Source organism: Triticum urartu, chromosome 2A (genome assembly GCF_056163025.1).
Source record: "Triticum urartu cultivar PI428250 chromosome 2A, HENAU_Tu73, whole genome shotgun sequence".
Classification (NCBI taxonomy): domain Eukaryota; kingdom Viridiplantae; phylum Streptophyta; class Magnoliopsida; order Poales; family Poaceae; genus Triticum; species Triticum urartu.
The window spans coordinates 17120934-17139567 of record NC_141874.1 but is presented as its reverse complement, the minus strand read 5'-3'; the positions used below and the strand labels follow the sequence as shown (position 1 = coordinate 17139567).

The 18634-nt window shown below is 45.3% G+C and overlaps 1 pseudogene; it reads right to left on the bottom strand.

Moving 5' to 3' along the window:
- Positions 1–17239: 17239 nt before the first annotated feature.
- LOC147982965 (cytochrome P450 99A2-like) lies at positions 17240–18293 on the bottom strand (annotated as a pseudogene).
- Between the last annotated feature and the right edge of the window lie 341 nt (positions 18294–18634).

Genomic DNA, 18634 nt, shown 5'->3' with positions numbered 1-18634 from the left:
TATAAACTTTCTGTTAGTGCCATTAGTTTTAGAAAGTTGAAAGTTGAAAGTTGGCATGGGCCAGGAACTAATGGTCATGGTATTACGAGGGCCGAACCATAAGACATGAAAGCATTTCAAATGAACTCTGAAAAAGTTGAAAGTTGGCATGGTATCATAATTTCAATCACATAGCATGTGCATGTACAAAACGGACAATGGTAGCATGTTCGTGTGTTACAAAGTTGGCATGGTATCATCATAATAGTTGCGGGAGAAAGTCTTCACTTTTTCTTCGCTTGTGTCATTTACTTATTGCGCTGTAACCATGGAATCTTCATTGTTTATCAGGATGCTTGGGTCAGCCTTGACATTGAAGGGAGGAATTTCATGAAACTTTTCATAATCTTCAGACATGTCTGTCTTGCCGTCCACTCCCAGGATGTCCCTTTTTCCTGAAAGAACTATGTGGCGCTTTGGCTCATCGTATGATGTATTCGCTTCCTTATCTTTTCTTTTTCTCGGTTTGGTAGACATGTCCTTCACATAGATAACCTGTGTCACATCATTGGCTAGGACGAACGGTTCGTCAGTGTACCCAAGATTTTTCAGATCCACTGTTGTCATTCCGTACTGTGGGTCTACCTGTACCCCGCCGCCTGACAGATTGACCCATTTGCACTTAAACAAAGGGACCTTAAAATCAGGTCCGTAGTCAAGTTCCCATATGTCCACTATGTAACCATAATATGTGTCCTTTCTGCTCTCGGTTGCTCCATCAAAGCGGACACCGCTGTTTTGGTTGGTGCTCTTTTGATCTTGGGCGATCGTGTAAAATGTATTCCCATTTATCTCGTATCCTTTGTAAGTCAATACAGTCAAAGATGATCCCCTGGACAACAAGTACAACTCATCACAAACAGTGCTGTCACCTCTGAGACGTGTTTCCAACCAACTGCTGAAAGTCCTGATGTGTTCACATGTAATCCAGTCGTCGCACTGCTCCGGGTGTTTGGAGCGCAGACTGTTCTTGTGTTCATCGACATACGGGGTCACCAAGGTAGAGTTCTGTAGAACTGTATAGTGTGCTTGAGACCAAGAATATCCGTCCATGCATATTATTGAGTCTCTTCCAAGAGTGCCTTATCCAGTCAGTCTCCCCTCATACCGCGATTTAGGGAGACCTATCTTCTTAACGCCAGGAATGAAGTCAACACAAAACCCGATAACATCCTCTGTTTGATGGCCCATGGAGATGCTTCCTTCTGGCCTAGCGCGGTTACGGACATATTTCTTTAGGACTCCCATGAACCTCTCAAAGGGGAACATATTGTGTAGAAATACGGGCCCCAGGATGACAATCTCGTCGACTAGATGAACTAGGACGTGCGTCATGATATTGAAGAAGGATGGTGGGAACACCAGCTCGAAACTGACAAGACATTGCGCCACATCACTCCTTAGCCTTGGTACGATTTCTGGATCGATCACCTTCTGAGAGATTGCATTGAGGAATGCACATAGCTTCACAATGGCTAATCGGACGTTTTCCGGTAGAAGCCCCCTCAATGCAACTGGAAGCACTTGCGTCATAATCACGTGGCAGTCATGAGACTTTAGGTTCTGAAACTTTTTCTCTGGCATATTTATTATTCCCTTCATATTCGACGAGAAGCTAGTCGTGACCTTCATACTGAGCAGGCATTCAAAGAAGATTTCTTTCTCTTCTTTCGTAAGATCGTAGCTGGCAGGACCTTTATACTGCTTCGGAGGCATGTCGTCTTTTTCGTGCAAACGTTGCAGGTCCTCCCATGCCTCAGGTGTATCTTTTGTCGTCCCATACATGCCCAAGAAGCCTAGCAGGTTCACGCAAAGGTGTCCCTCAGCGTCATTCGGAACAGCTAGTCCACCGGGACCCTTTCCAAAGATTACGTAGTGTAAATCATTGACCATAGCAAGTACGTGATCACCGGTACGCATGGCGGGCTTCTTCCGGTGATCTGCCTTGCCTTTGAAATGCTTTCCTTTCTTTAGACATTGATGGTTGGTCGGAAGAAATCGACGATGTCCCAGGTACACATTCTTCCTGCATTTGTCCAGGTATATACTTTCAGTGTCATCTAAACAGTGCGTGCATGCATGGTATCCTTTATTTGTCTGTCCTGAAAGGTTACTGAGAGCGGGCCAATCGTTGATGGTCACGAACAGCAACGCCTAAGGTTAAATTCCTCCTGTCTGTGCTCATCCCACACACGTACATCGTTTCCATTCCACAGCTGTAAAAGTTCTTCAACTAATGGCCTTAGGTACACATCAATTTCGTTGCCGGGTTGCTTAGGGCCTTGGATGAGAACTGGCATCATAATGAACTTCCACTTCATGCACATCCAAGGAGGAAGGTTATACATACATAGAGTCACGGGCCAGGTGCTGGGATTGCAGCTTTGCTCCCCGAAAGGATTAATGCCATCCGCGCTTAGAGCAAACCATACATTCCTTGGGTCCTTTGCAAACTCATCCCAGTACTTTCTCTCGATTTTTCTCCACTTCGACCCATCAGCGGGTGCTCTCAACTTCCCATCTTTCTTTCGGTTCTCACTGTGCCATCGCATCAACTTGGCATGCTCTTCGTTTCTGAACAGACGTTTCAACCGTGGTATTATAGGAGCATACCACATCACCTTCGCAGGAACCCTCTTCCTGGGGGGCTCACCGTCAACATCACCAGGGTCATCTCATCTGATCTTATACCGCAATGCGCCGCATACCGGGCATGCGTTCAGATCCTGGTATGCACCGCGGTAGAGGATGCAGTCTTTAGGGCATGCATGTATCTTCTCCACCTCCAATCCTATATGGCATACGACCTTCTTTGCTGCGTATGTACTGTCGGGCAATTCGTTATCCTTTGGAAGCTTCTTCTTCAATATTTTCAGTAGCTTCTCAAATCCTTTGTCAGCCATAGCATCCTCTGCCTTCCACTGTAGCAATTCCAGTACGGTACCGAGCTTTGTGTTGCCATCTTCGCAATTGGGGTGTAACCCTTTTTTGTGATCCTCTACAAGCGATCGAACTTCAGCTTCTCCTTTTGACTTTCGCATTGCGTCCATGCATCGACAATGACCCGGCGGAGATAATCATCATCGGGCACATCGTCTAGTTCCTCTTGATCTTCAGCAGCTTCACCCGTTGCAGCATCATTGGGCACATCATCTGGTTCCTCTTGATCTTCACCAGCTCCCCCCGTTGCAGCATCACCGTATTCAGGGGGCACATAGTTGTCATCGTACTCTTCTTCTTCGCCGTCTTCCATCATAACCCCTATTTCTCCATGCCTCGTCCAAACATTATAATGTGGCATGAAACCCTTGTAAAGTAGGTGGGAGTGAAGGATTTTCCGGTTAGAGTAAGACCTCGTATTCCCACATTCAGTGCATGGACAACATATAAAACCATTCTGCTTGTTTGCCTCAGCCGCATCGAGAAACTCATGCACGCCCTTAATGTACTCGCAGGTGTGTCTGTCACCGTACATCCATTGCCGGTTCATCTGCGTGCATTATATATAATTAAGTGTCCAAATTAATAGAATTTCATCATCACATAAAAACCAAAGTGCATACATAGTTCTCATCTAACAACATATAGCTCTCCAGAGCATCTAATTAATTAAACCATACATTGAAACTATGTAAAACATTTCAATGCGAAAACAAATGCGATCATAATCGCAACCAAGGTAACAATTGATCCAACGGCATAATGATACCAAGCCTCGGTATGAATGGAATATTTTCTAATCTTTCTAATCTTCAAGAGCATTGCATCCATCTTCATCTTGTGATCATCGACGACATCCGCAACATGCAACTCCAATATCATCTCCTCCTCCTCAATTTTTTTATTTTTTCCTTCAACAAATTGTTTTCTTCTTCAACTAAATTTAACCTCTCGACAATAGGGTCGGTTGGCATTTCCAATTCACATACATCCTACATAAATAAAATCTATGTCACGTTGGTCGGCATAATTTTCATAAACAATAAATGAACCAATAGTTATAAAGATAATATATATACCACATCCGAATCATAGATAGGACGAGGGCCGACGGGGGCGGATACCACAACCATCGCACTATATAAGATGCAATAATAAAAGTAAGAAAATAATACAAGTATCTATGTAAACATACAAGTAAGAATATTTTTCCTTTCAGAAAGAAGATAAGAACAAGAGGCTCACGACGGTGGTGCCGGCGATGAGCTCGGTGCGGGTGATCGATGGCGGTGAAGACGGGGACGGGGCGTGACGGACCGCTAAACCTAGACAAATATTATGGAAAATGGAGCTTGGAGGTCGAGCTTGGAGAGGAGAAAGCTTAAGTAGTGTGGCTCGGGCATTCCATCGAACACCTTGTGTGCATAGGAGGTGAGCTAGAGCACCACCAAGCCCTCTCCCCCTCGGCCAGAGAAAAACAGAGCACCGGGGTGCTCTGCTCGCGAGCGAGGGGTATATATAGGCACCTCATTGCTCCCGGTTGGTGACATGAGCTGGGACTAAAGGGGAGCCTTTGGTCCCGGTTCAAGCCACCAACCGGGACCAATGGTGGTGGGCCAGGAGCGAGGCCCATTGGTCCCGGTTCATCCCACCAACCGGGACCAAAAGGTCCAGATGAACCGGGACCAATGGCCCAAGTGGCCCGGCCGGCCCCCTGGGCTCACGACCGGGACCAATGCCCACATTGGTCCCAGTTCTGGACTGAACCGGGACTAATGGGCTGACCCGGCCTGGACCAAAGCCCTGTTTTCTACTAGTGCCCCCATCCATTCTAATGATCACAAAGGTTAGCAACTTTTTCCTTTCATCTCTCATTGCTAGAATAGCTCGTGCAATGCTTTATATAGTGATTGATTTTTGAGTTTAGTAATTTGGGAGGAATTATATATATGTGCTAGTATTTGATTAATATGCAATTTGATGTCAAAAATAACACTTAGTTTGCATATGTAGGTGTGGTTTACTTAGTACCTTCTAAATCTCCGTCGTAACCAACGTCGATCGCTGGCAACGTCCCGTCGCCGGCACCACCTTGTGGTGAGCCTCTTGTTCATGAAGTTTTGTATAAAAAATTGATGTTTGTGTGATTTGGATATATAGTTACTCGTATAATTATCTTACCCATACGTTGTTTGTTATACATAGTGCCATGGTTTTGATATCCGTCCCCGTCGGCCCTCGTCTGGGTTATGATTCGGATGTGGTATATTCTCTTTTAAAACTATTCATTGAATTTCGTGTTTATGACAAATTATGCCCATCAAGTTGACATAGATATTTGTATGTAGGAGGTAGTTGAACCGGAAATTCCAACCAACCCTATTGTCGAGAGGTTAAATTTAGTTGAAAGAGAAAACGAGGATTTGAAGGAAAAATTGAAAAGAATTGAGGGGGAGAAGATGGAATTGGAGTTGCATGTCGCCGATGTCATCGATGATCACAAGATTAAGATGGAGAAAATGCGCTTGAAGATTAGAAAGATTAGAAAATATGCCATTCATAGTGAGGCTTGGTATCATTATGCTGTTGAATCAATTGTTACCCTTAGTTGCGATCTTGATCGCATTTGTTGTTGCATTTAAATTCTTTAGCTAGAGAGTTATTTGTTTGTTTCATTTAAGTGTTGTATGATCTTTATGTATGAACTTTATGTATTGTATTAATTTGATGTTTTCGGTGCTGTGTATTTAAGATGAGCCGGCAATGGATGTACGATGACCGATGCTCTCCCGAGTTCATTAATGGCGTGCGTACTTTTCTGCTTGTGGCTGAGGCAAACAAGCGAGCTGATGGTTTTATGCCTTGTCCATGTGCTAGCTGTAAGAATGGTCACAATTACTCTACGTCAAGAACCATTCACGTCCACCTGTTTGAGTCCAGTTTCATGCCCCACTATAATGTTTGGACCAAGCATGGAGAAAGAGGGGTTATGATGGAAGAAAATGAAGAAGAAGAGGACGACGACAGCTATCCTTGTCATGGGTTCCCTGAATACGATGATACAACAATGAGGGAAGAAGCTGAGCCGGTAATGCGGGAAGAAGCTGAGCCGACAATGCAGGAAGAAGCTGAAGAAGAGGCATCGGATGAGCCCGTTGATGATCTAGGTCGGGCCATTGCCGATGCAAAGAGAAGCTGCGCAAGTAATTTGGAGAAGAAGAAGTTGCAGCGCATGTTAGAGGATCACAAAAAATTGTTGTACCCGAATTGCGTAGGTGACAAGAAAAAGCTAGGCACCACACTGGAATTGCTGCAATGGAAGGCAGAGAATGGTGTATCTGACAAGGGATTTGGAAAGTTGTTGGTAATGATAAAGGATATGCTTCCAAAGGACAACGAATTGCCCGAGAGTACGTACGAAGCAAAGAAGGTTGTCTGACCTCTAGGGTTAGAGGTGCAGAAGATACATGCATGCCCTAATGATTGCATCCTCTACCGCGGTGAGTACGAGGATTTGAACGCTTGCCCGGTATGCAGTGCATTGCGCTATAAGATCAGCCGCGATAACCCTGGTGATGTCGAGGGCGAGCGCCCCAGGAAGAAGATTCCTGCCAAGGTGATGTGGTATGCTCCTATAATACCACGGTTGAAACGTTTGTTCCAAAACAAAGAGCATGCCAAGGCGATGCGATGGCACAGAGAAGACCGTAAGAAAGACGGAAAGTTGAGAGTACCCGCTGACGGGTCGCAGTGGAGAAAAATCGAAAGAAAGTATGGGAAGGAGTTTGCAGATGACGCAAGGAACGTATGGTTTGGTCTAAGCGCAGATGTCATTAATCCTTTTGGGGAGCAGAGCAGCAACCATAGCACCTGGCCTGTGACTCTATGTTTGTATAACCTTCCTCCTTGGTTGTGAATGAAGCGGAAGTTCATTATGATGCCAGTGCTCATCCAAGGCCCTAAGCAACCCGGCAACGATATTGATGTGTACCTAAGGCCATTAGTTGAAGAACTCTTACAACTGTGGAATGGAACAGGTGTACGTGCATGGGATGAGCACATGGGGGAAGAATTTGACCTAAAGGCGTTGTTGTTCGTGACCATCGATGATTGGCCTGCTCTCAGTAACCTTTCAGGACAGACAAACAAGGGATACCGCGCATGCACGCACTGTTTGGACGATACCGATAGTATATATTTGGCTAATTGTAAGAAGAATGTGTACCTGGGACATCGTCGATTTCTTCCGAGCAGGCATCCCGTAAGAAAGAAAGGCAAGCATTTCAAAGGTGAGGCGGATCACCGGACGAAGCCTCGCCACCGTACTGGTGCTGATGTACATGATATGGTCAAGGATTTGAAGGTTGGTCTTTGGAAAGGGTCCTGGTGGACAACCTGTTCCGAATGACGCTGACGGACGCGCACCCATGTGGAAGAAGAAATCTATATTTTGGGACCTCCCCTATTGGAAAGACCTAGAGGTCCGCTCCGCAATCGACGTGATGCATGTGACGAAGAATCTTTGTGTGACCCTGCTTGGCTTCTTGGGCATGTATGGGAAGACAAAAGATACACCTGAGGCACGGGAGGACCAGCAACGTATGCACGGAAAAGACGGCATACATCAGGGTCATGCAAGCTACGCTCTTACCAAAGAAGAGAAGGAAATCTTCTTTGAATGCCTGCTTAGTATTAAGGTACCATCTGGCTTCTCGTCGAATATAAAGGGAATAATAAACATGGCAGAGAAAAAGTTCTAGAACCTGAAGTCTCATGACTGCCACGTGATTATGACGCAACTGCTTTCGGTTGCATTGAGGGGGCTTCTACCGGAAAACGTTCGATTAGCCATTGTGAAGCTATGTGCATTTCTCAATGCAATCTCTCAGAAGGTAATCGATCCAGAAATCATACCAAGGTTAGAGAATGATTTGGTGCAATGTCTTGTCAGTTTCGAGTTGGTGTTCCCACCATCCTTCTTCAACATCATGACATACGTCCTAGTTCACCTATGCGAAGAGATTAACGTTTTGGGTCCTGTATTTGTACACATTATGTTCCCCTTTGAGAGGTTCATGGGAGTCTTAAAGAAATATGTTCATAACCGTGCTAGGACAGAAGGAAGCATCTCCAAGGGCCATGAAAATGAGGAGGTCATTGAGTTTTGTATTGACTTTATTCCTGACCTTAAGCCGATTGGTGTTCCTGAATCGCGGCATAAGGGCAGACTGGATGGAAAAGGCACGCTAGGAGGGGAACAAATAATATGTATGGACGGACATTCTCTCACTGAAGCACACTACACAGTTCTATAGAATTCCGCCTTGGTGGCTCCGTATATGGATGAACACAAGAATTTGCTACGCTCCAAACACCTAGAGCGGTCTGATGACTGGATTACACGTGAACAAACCAGGAGTTTCGCCAGCTGGTTGTAGACACGTACCATGCATGACACCTCTATTGAAGATGATCTGTACTTGCTGTCCCAGTTACCATCTTCGAATATAATGACTTTCAAAGGGTACGAGATAAATGGTAATACATTTTACACGATCTCCCAAGATAAGAAGAGCACCAACCAAAACAGTGGTGTCCGCTTTGTTGCAGAAACCAAGACGGGAAAGGAAACATATTATGGTTATATATAGGACATATGAGAACTTGACTATCGACGTGGTTTGAAGGTCCCTTTGTTTCGGTGCAAATGGGTCAATATGACACGGGGCGGGGTAACGGAAGACCCGCAGTACGGAATGACAACAGTGGATCTCAACAATCTTGCGTATGCAGACGAACCATTCGTCCTAGCCAATGATGTGGCACAGGTTTTCTATGTGAAGGACATGCCTACCAAGCCAAGAAAAAGAAAAGATAAGGAAGCGAATGCATCGTACGATGAGCCAAAGCGGCACATAGTTCTTTCTGGGAAGAAAAACATCGTGGGAGTGGATGACAAGACAGACATGTCAGAAGATTATGAAAAGTTTGATGAAATTGCTCCATTCACAGTGAATATTGACCCGAGCATCCCGTTAAATGATGAAGATTTTCCATGGTTACGGCGCAAAAGGACACACGTGAAGAAAAAGTTTCACACCCAAAGATCTGGGATGTGATCGGCTTCACTATCATCACTTTCTTCTGTGTTTCACACCCAGGAGGGAATCTCTGTAATAGTTAGGGTAGTTATGTGTTTTGGCATTTGAAACGCGAAGAAATTTTATGTGCAAACAAATTATTTCATGCCTTTACTGATTTTTAAAGTTAAGTTATTCACAAACTAGTGATTCACACTAATTTCAAATAATTCAAAATTTAAACTATTCAAATTTGAAAACTACGGCACTAACAGAAAGTTTGTAATTTTTTGTACCTAAAGCAAAAATATTCGAAAAGAAACTCTAAATACACAAAAAACAACTCAAAAATAAATAAAGCAAAAAAATATAAAAAAGCCCGCCTACTGGGCCAGAGTGGCCTGCATACGACTAGAAACCCAACCTGATGTTGGGCCAGGATGCAGGCCCGCAAAGGCCCAGTAGGCCCACAGGGCAGCACAAAACATGTAGGCCCAGTAGGCCTGCTTTGGAGAGGAGCTCGAGAGAGCTGCCGCACGGGGGGTTATAAACCAGTGCGGACGCCCCTCGGCTAGCGAGGTGGGACTAAAATTTGCCGCACCGCACCTGCGCCAGCGCACCCCCTTTAGTACCGGGTGGTGACACCAACCAGTACTAAAGGGGGGGCCTTTAGTACCAGTTGGAGCCACCACCCAGTACTAAAGGGGGTGTGCTTCCCGCCGCTTGGCCTGGCCAAAACAGGCCTTTAGTACCGGTTGGTGGCTCCAACCGGTACTAAAGGTCCATCCTATATAACTAAACACTTCAAAATTTTCAGTTTCTCATCTGCTTCTTCTCCTCTGCCCCATCGCCCGCCGCCCCCGTCTCCATATCCCTCGTCACCGCCCCCGTCGTCGCCGCCCCATCGTCCCCATCCCCGTCGTCCCCGTCGTCACCGCCGCCCCGTCCCGGCCCGTCCCCGTCATCGCCGCCCCGTCCCCGTCGTCGCCGCCCCGGCCCGTACGTCCCCGTCCCTGTCCCCGTCATCGCCATCCCTGTCGTCGCCGCGCCCGTCGCCGTCCCCGTCACCGCCCCCCGTCGCCTCTCGCCTCGCCGGTGAGCACACACACACATACATTTTTTTAGTTTTTTAGTTATAGAAATAGTTATAAAAATGTTAGAAATTTTTCTTTTTTAGTTATAGAAATAGTTAGTTATATAGCATTGTTAGAAATGTTAGAATTGTTAGAAATTTTTCTGGTTTTTAGTTATAGAAATAGTTATAAAAAAGTTAGAATTGTTAGAAATTTTTCTGTTTTTTAGTTATAGAAATAGTTATAAAAAAGTTAGAAATTTTTCTTTTTTTAGTTATAGAAATATTAGAAATGTTATACAAATGTTATTTACATATATAGAAATGTTATAATTTTTTTTTCTGTTTTTTAGTTATAGAAATATTAGAAATGTTATAGGAATGTTAGTTATATAGCATTGTTAGAAATGTTAGAAATTTTAGTTATCAAAATCCAATCATTAAAAAATGTTACTTTTTGCGGACATATAGCTAGTATTTGTTCTCGACGATGCCCGGCCCGCATCCTCGCCGTCGACCCGTCCGCGACGACGTCCGGCTAACCCATGTCCGGGACTGGGCTCCGCCGGGCTGGCACTGGGAGGTGCTTCCTGGAGGGGCGCGCTGCTTGATGAGGAACCCGGCCCCAGGTCCCGTCGTCGACCCTGATCTCGTTTGGTGGCGTTCGCGTGGGCCAGTTTCGGTGCGGAGGGAGCCGGCCCCGCTGGAGGTGGTACGTCGCCGTGTCAGGGAGGAGGACGAGCACGTCCATTGCTACATGGTTGCGTTAGAGGGCGGCAGGTTCTCCAATACCTGGCAGTTTCTTCAGGGATCTCACTTCAGCTATGATCCTGTGAGGGTTCCTTCTCTTTGGGTGTCCACCGCCTGCGCCGCAGGAACCGTGAGTGTCCTAGATTCTTCTGTAGTATTCGATCTTTATTAGCTACCTAGACAGTGATGTATTCGATATATAATATTCGAGACGATGTATTCGAGATTATATATTATTCAAGACGATGTATTCGAGATTATATCTATTATTCGAGACGATGTATTCGAGATTATATCTATTATTCGAGACGATGTATTCGAGATTATATCTATTATTCGAGACGATGTAATTTGAATACTAAATTGTTTTATATTTCTTTTGGATTAGTTAAACAAAACCTATGGCGGACAATACCGGCAGAGAGGGAGAAGAGGCCCTGTTCAATGTCATACGCAATCCTCGCGGGCCAGATGATGATCAGAATGAAGAAGATTATGACGACTCCGAATATCTAAACAACAACGGGGAGGGTGATATGATATTCGATTGCGACGACCGAATTGATAAAGTCATGAACTATGAACATGACGAAGAAAATATTGATCTTGAAACAACAAAGACCGGCGAGGTATATATATTTATATAAGCAGACATCTGGTGATCATCACATGTTTTAAATGACTTGAAGATATATTAACGAATCGATCTTTCTTCTTTCAACCATCCGGATCAAGCAAATCTTCAGGCAACAGGACGAAACGAGGCCCGAACAAAAAGTTGAAGGAGGGCGTAAAGTACAATATCGAGGCAATCAGACCTAATGGCGAACCATTAGCGCCTAAGAAGATTGTGGACAAGTTCGTTCTTTAGTGCGGAATTCTTGTGAAGGACCTACTCCCGATCTCCCTTCAAGAATGGAGAGAGCCAGCAAAGCCATGTCCAGATCTTACTTTTGTCGACGACAGACAAAAAGGTCTGCTTTGGGATACTCTCATGGAACATTTCACCCTACCAGATCATTTCACATAAGCAGATGTGCAGAAAGTCAAGGACGCTGCTCTTAGGAAGATGGCGGTTGCATTCAAGAACCACAAGAATCGTGAATGGGACAAGTACGTCAAGGGAGGAAGGAAGACTCCAGTATTCGAGGGAACACTAGAGAAGCAAAGTGCTCATTGGGATGATTTCGTGAAATTCAAGGATTCGGAATTAGCTAAGGAACGGTCGAGAATAAACAAGAAGAATGCCGAAAAAAAGGATAAGTTCCATAAGCTGGGGCCAGGTGGCTACGCGGTGGCAATGCCTAAGTGGGATAAGTTTGAGAAAGAGATGGAGGATGCAGGTGTCACTCCGGTTACTAGGAGCTGGCCCCCCAGGTGCAAGACTTGGTTCTATGCGCATGGGGGGGAGTTGGACCCGAAGACAGGTAAAGTTTCGACGAAGGCATGTCTGAACGGAGCCGGCGATGCGCTAATTGTTGCAATAGAAGAGGCTCGAACGGGGGTGTTCCAGCCCAACAGAAAGAACGACGAGCTTATGCGTGCCCTGGGAAATCCTGAACACCCAGGAAGAACACGAGGCAAGGGCGCTATTCCGTGGTATGAGGGGTTTTCGGACTGGAACACCGACTACAAAACCCGTGCGAGAAGGAAGATTGCGGAGGAGAAGAAGAGGAAGATGGAGGAGGAGCAGAGGAAGCTGGACTATGAACGCCTTCAAGGCCTATAATCAAAGCACGCGGAATTGGCAGTCAAATTCCAGCGGCAGCAAGAGCAGATCGACTCACTTAGCTAGCAAAGGGGGTCTCAGCAGCTGCAGTGGCAAGCGGATGATCCAGCATTGGATAGCACCGCCCCATCCATGCCGAGAAGCAGCGTGGGTTCCGCCCCGGGCGACGCAATGCTGGATAGATACCCCGTGGATGACATCATGGAGAACACTAACTGCGAGCTACACTTCAAAATGAAGAACATATCCATGAAGGTGGAGGACGCCGTTGCTTTTACAAATCCCCCCGAGGCAACCTTCCATTGCAACCCGATTCCAGCGGGCTATGCTCGTGTCCTGGTTGATGAGGTGGTGGACCCATATTCGGGGCTACAGCTTGACATTCCTGGAGGTGACGACGAGCACACATTGGGAGAGGCCATACATCGTGTCATCCTATGGAGAAAGGATTGCATCGCCTTTCGAAGGCCACCGACACCGCGTGACCCGACTCCTCGTCGAAGTCCGCCACCGAGTCAGCAGACTCCCGCTCCTCCAAGTCCACCAATGCGTGAGGCCACTCCTCCAAGTCCGGCAAAGTGTCAGGCCACTCCTCCTCCAAGTCCGACACAGCGTCAGACGTCCACTCCTCCTCCAAGTCCGGCACAACTTCAGGCCACTCCTCCTCCAAGTCCGGCACAGCTTCAGGCCACTCCTCCTCGTCCAACTCAGCCCCGTCAGCCGTCTCCGCCGCCTCAGCAATCGCAGAAGAGACACCCCACAGCTATGGTGCGCAGCGGTATGAGTCGAGGTAGTACAGGAAGTACAGGCGGAGGCAAGCGATATAAATATGGTCCAAGCCTCACTACTCCTCTTCCTCAGAGGGCTTACGACAGGACCGAGGAGCAAACCAATGCCATAGTGCGGGCAGAAGTGGACGCCCATTTTGGACCGAAACCGCCACCGCCGCCAAGGGAGAAAGTGCCTGCAGAAAAGATTGACCACTTCATTCGTATGGCTCAACCACCAGCTCCCAAGCCTGTTGACACAGACTATGAGAGCCACATCAGGAAGTTAAATCGAGCACGTCTACAGAAGGAGGCGAGCTCGAGCTCGAGCAAACAACAAGCGTCTATCAAAAAATGCGGGAAAACTGTTCCCCAGCTGGGAGAACAGGCGGCGCAATCGATCCCCTCGCTTGTTGTGCCAACAACACGTGACAGTACGCGCGCCCAATATTATTGTGGGCAAACAGTTTACATTCCCGAGGTGGGCCATGTGGTAATAACCGAGGAGCATATAATGCAGGCTGAAATTCTCAACATCACTGTTGGACAACTCCTCGAGATCGAGCCCATGCCTGTGCTTACAGAGGAGGAAATAAAACGGAAATATGTCCGGGGCGAACCTTTGGTCAAGCCAGACGAGGTCATGAAGCTCCCAACGAGAATGTATGAATTGCATCAATGGTACATGGACATTACCAAGAGTTCCAATCGAGAGTCCCTCATGGTGGAAGTCAAGAAGGATCATTACTACCATCAGAAAGTTCTGGCCGTTGAGTATAATGAACTGTTTCAGTTATACAATCAAGACGCACTCGACAAATCTATCGTCAGTTGCTATTGTCTGTAAGTGATTTCTTTCTATAATTTAAGTCTCAAGCTAGCTGTAGTGATCCTTTTGATCAATCATTACCTGTAATTATCCTCACTATATTCTTTTCTGTGGTATTATGCAGGATGAAGATGTATGAAATGAAAAAAGGTGGACGCTATGGCATTGGGTTCATTGACCCAAACACCGTTAATGAATACACATGGAAAATAGATCCATATCACGAAAAGCAGGTAGAGGACAGCATGCTAGAGTTCTTGAAGCGCCTCAAATACAATGAAGATATACTACTTCCTTACAACTTCCAGTGTCACACTGTCTTGTACTATACAAATTCTCTGTTTTTGCCTACTAGCTAGCTACATGTTTTTGCTTACATATGCCCGCTTAATTAAGACATGCAAATGTGTGTGCATGCAGATTTCACTGGATCTTGTGTATCATTAAAGTTGACGCTGAAACAGTTGAAATACTGGACTCACTATTCAAAGCAAATACTGACTATAACATCTTGTTTGGGATAGTCAACAGGTAATTTCAATCATTATTAACTATATATCTCGGCCTATTTAGTTCGTCATTTCATGATATGAACTATTTAATAACCCCTTTATTCATTTTCTTTGTCGGCGGGCAGGGCTTGGGCAAGGTTCATCAGCGTCACTCCAGGCGAATGGAAACAAAAGCTGAAATGGTTTGGACCCAAGGTAAGTAATTAAGTAGTACTAGCTAGCTAGCTAGCTGCCATCTCTTTAATTATCATGCTTGATTAATTATTATCTGATCAAATTCCATTCTCGTAAAGTCCCTGAAGCAGGCGCAGGGGACTGATCTGTGTGCATACTGCGTTTGCGGGAACATTCGCATGATGGCGCTCGAAAGGAGCAGATCTCAAAGACAGGAATGGGTACGTTTGTCAGAATACTATTCACAATTTTTACACCATTATCGATATCTAGTCACACAACTAATACACATGCATATTGATCTCCATCTTAATAGTTCACAGAGGTGCGGGACAAGCTCCTAGAAACGGAGCGCGTACAAGCACTTCAAGAGGAAATAGCGAGATTTTTGCTCGACCAGGTCATAGATCCGAAGGGAGAATACCATTACACGCTACCGCCCCCATGAACCACTTACAATTGTCATCGTGCTCCGAAGGCACCAGTTAGGCTAATGCCACTGGCTCCGAAGGCAACATGTAGGAGAAATTGTATATAGGTATACACATGTGTGTATGTGTGAATTAATATGGTGGTTTGTGAGACATTTGATGATATATATATATATATATGATCGGTTCTACTAGAAATTCTATATATATGCATAACGTGTACAATGTGTAGTGTCATAAAATACCAGCAAACGAAAAAGAATTAAATGAAAAATACAAAATTAAATGAAAAAGAAATCATAAAACCAAAACCCCCCAAAACCTTGTAGTACCAGTTGGTGTTACCAACCGGTACTAAAGGGCTCCCGGCCCCCGAACCTGGCTCATGCCACGTGGTTGCCCTTTAGCACCGGTTCGTGCTGAACCGGTACTAAAGGGGGGGGGGGGCTTTAGCGCCCACACTTTAGTGCCGGTTATGGAACCGGCACTAAAGGGCCTTACGAACCGGTGCTATTGCCCGGTTCTGCACTAGTGTTTTATTTGGGAACCCTTTTGTTTAATCCTAAAAAAGCTCTTTCAATTCTATTAGATGCTTTTTTATTTTTTTTAGAAAATTGGTATTTGCTTCCGCTATTCCAGTTATATCAATACTTTATTTAATTCACTCATATTTATTACTTTTTAAATTATCTATTTATCGAGATATATGAGTCGCTAGAAACTCAAGGCCTGGCCTTTTGTGGGAGAATGCTGAGTCCTTCCCAAAATCACCTGGATCCACGAAAGATCTGGATAACGCTTGGTTGTGATACTAATGTGTGGACCAGAACTTCTGGTTTCAGAGGGGGAATCCATCAAGCTTGATCAGCCGTTAACAAGCAATCCTAATGTGGGAGGTTTTGGTTAGGGGGGCTTACAAATTTGATCATGATCAATTGCTTTATGGATTGTCTCATGTCTCTTGATTAGTTGGTATTTATCCCCTCAATATCGCAAGTTTCTTACCTCCAAAAATATATTTACTTGTTACTTATTAAAAATCATGAAAAAATAGAAGGAAAAAACACACAATTAGCTCCAAGATTTTTCGACTGCAACTTACCATTAACACGCCCAAGTCACAACTAACAATGCTGAAGTTGTATGCACATGGCTTTTCTAAACTTGTACACACATCAGCCTCAGATTAACTATTTGAAAAATAGGTTAATCCTCGGCATGATCTTAACAGCTCCTTTACACACTGGATGCTAGCTATAGTAGGGTCCACAGATGGAGCAAGTGGGGATGGGTAGATAACCACCAATATAAATTAGTATCATTAATACAAAAATACTCCATTTTTACAAAAGCACAAGGACAAACAAATAGTAGTTGCCCCTACATTACCTCAAATATAAAAATTATAGTAAGATCGGACTACTAGTTGCCAAATACTCCCACCATTCACAAATATAAGATGTTCTAAATTTTTTTCTGAATCGGATGTATATAGACATATTTTTGTGTGTATATTCACTCATTTTAATCTATGTAGTCCATATTAAAATATATGAAACATCTTATATTTGTGAATGAATGGAGTATATTGGAAACAGTTTTTTTTTCAAAAGAGCAGGAACACCACAGGACCGCATCAATTGATGCATAAAGTCTTAATTTATTGCACAATTTAATCTCTTAGACCAAAACAGTGGAGCCCACCACCCAAGGCCAACACATAGAGATTACATGATACATTTATGCAACACCATTCCCTTTACTAGACTAACGTCCAAATCTGTAGAAGAAACCCCGTGCTAAAATAGTTAGGCGATTGCCCAATTTATTTTTTGTCCATTTCCGCCGGACAAACATGAAATGCACTCGAGGCAAATGAGAACAACCGGGAAAATTGTCCAACACAAAGATACGAATCAGCTTTGCAGGGGAACCACCTTATACGGCAATGCCACTACGTGCAACTGGTTCTTTCTCCTCGCCGTTATGCCCACAGTCATGTCCATGTCAAGCTCAGTCCCACCGGTTGGGAGGCTCCAATCAAAGTAGTAGAGAAGTCGTGCCATGATTAGCTCCAGCACGGCCAACCCAAAGGTACTGCCGGGCACATCCTCCGCCCACCTCCGAATGGAAGGTAGTCGAACCGGGGTCCTTTGTCATCAGCCATGCTGTCCTCGAACCTCTCTGGCCTGAACTCATCGGGATCGTCCCAACTCTCAGGGCTCCTGCCAATCGCCCATGAGTTGACAAACACCCTGGTACCCTTGACGACCTCAAAACCCTCGACAGATTCGGGGGACGAGCAGCGGCAGCACCGGGTTTAGCCTCATGATCTCCTTGATGACCATCCTCATGTAGTGCAGCTCATGTATGTGCCTCTCATGCTCTTGTGGGGTCTTGTCATCGAATGTTCGCCGCACTTCTGCCTGAAACTTGGCCATCGCCAACGGGTTCCTCACGAGTTCTGACATGACCCACTCAGCCGTTGTCGCTGTGGTGTCCGTCCCTCCAGAGAACATATCCTACATGAAGAAATGGGCGACATGACATATTATGATGTTCACATATATGAACAAAAATGTTTACCCTAATTTTTTTTATGTTGGCCAAGGACATTTGAGAGCGATTCACCAGGGAAATGGAAATACGTACCACAATGATTGCCTTAATGGTTGTCGTTTCGATGGGGAATTCAGGGTCTCCCCCGTTCCTGATCCTAAGCATGACGCTCAGAAGGTCATCACCTTTCTGCTTGCTTTTAGCGATGATCTTGTCCAGGACGAGACGACGATGGTTATGTCTACACACGGCAGGCCACATGGCCTCTCGGGGGTTCTTGATGGCGTGTTCCAGCCCACCATCAGTTATGTCCAGCTCCAGACTTCCAACACTGGCGCGAGTGCGCCTAACCCATCCCGGGCACGTCCTAGTCGTTCCAAAGAGGAAGAAGTAAGCATCTCTCCTTTTCATCCTCGTTCACACATTCTTTCCTGCATGGTTATGCTGATTAGATTCATTGTGTCAAATTGTAGGCCTACTCTACGTCTGTCAAAACTTATCGTCAAGAGTTCGCTGAACACAAAGCCAAACGGGTTCGAGCCGAGGAGTACCGTCCAAAACAATTGCAGGTTAGTTAGTTTTCACCATTTATAGCCAAGCTAGCTAAATTTTGTGTTTTCACTATTTTTGACTTCCGTCTTCCACTAGTAGAAAACAGGGCTTTGGTCCAGGCCGGGTCAACCCATTAGTCCCGGTTCAGTCCAGAACCGGGACCAATATGGGCATTGGTCCCGGTTCGTGAGACCAGGGGA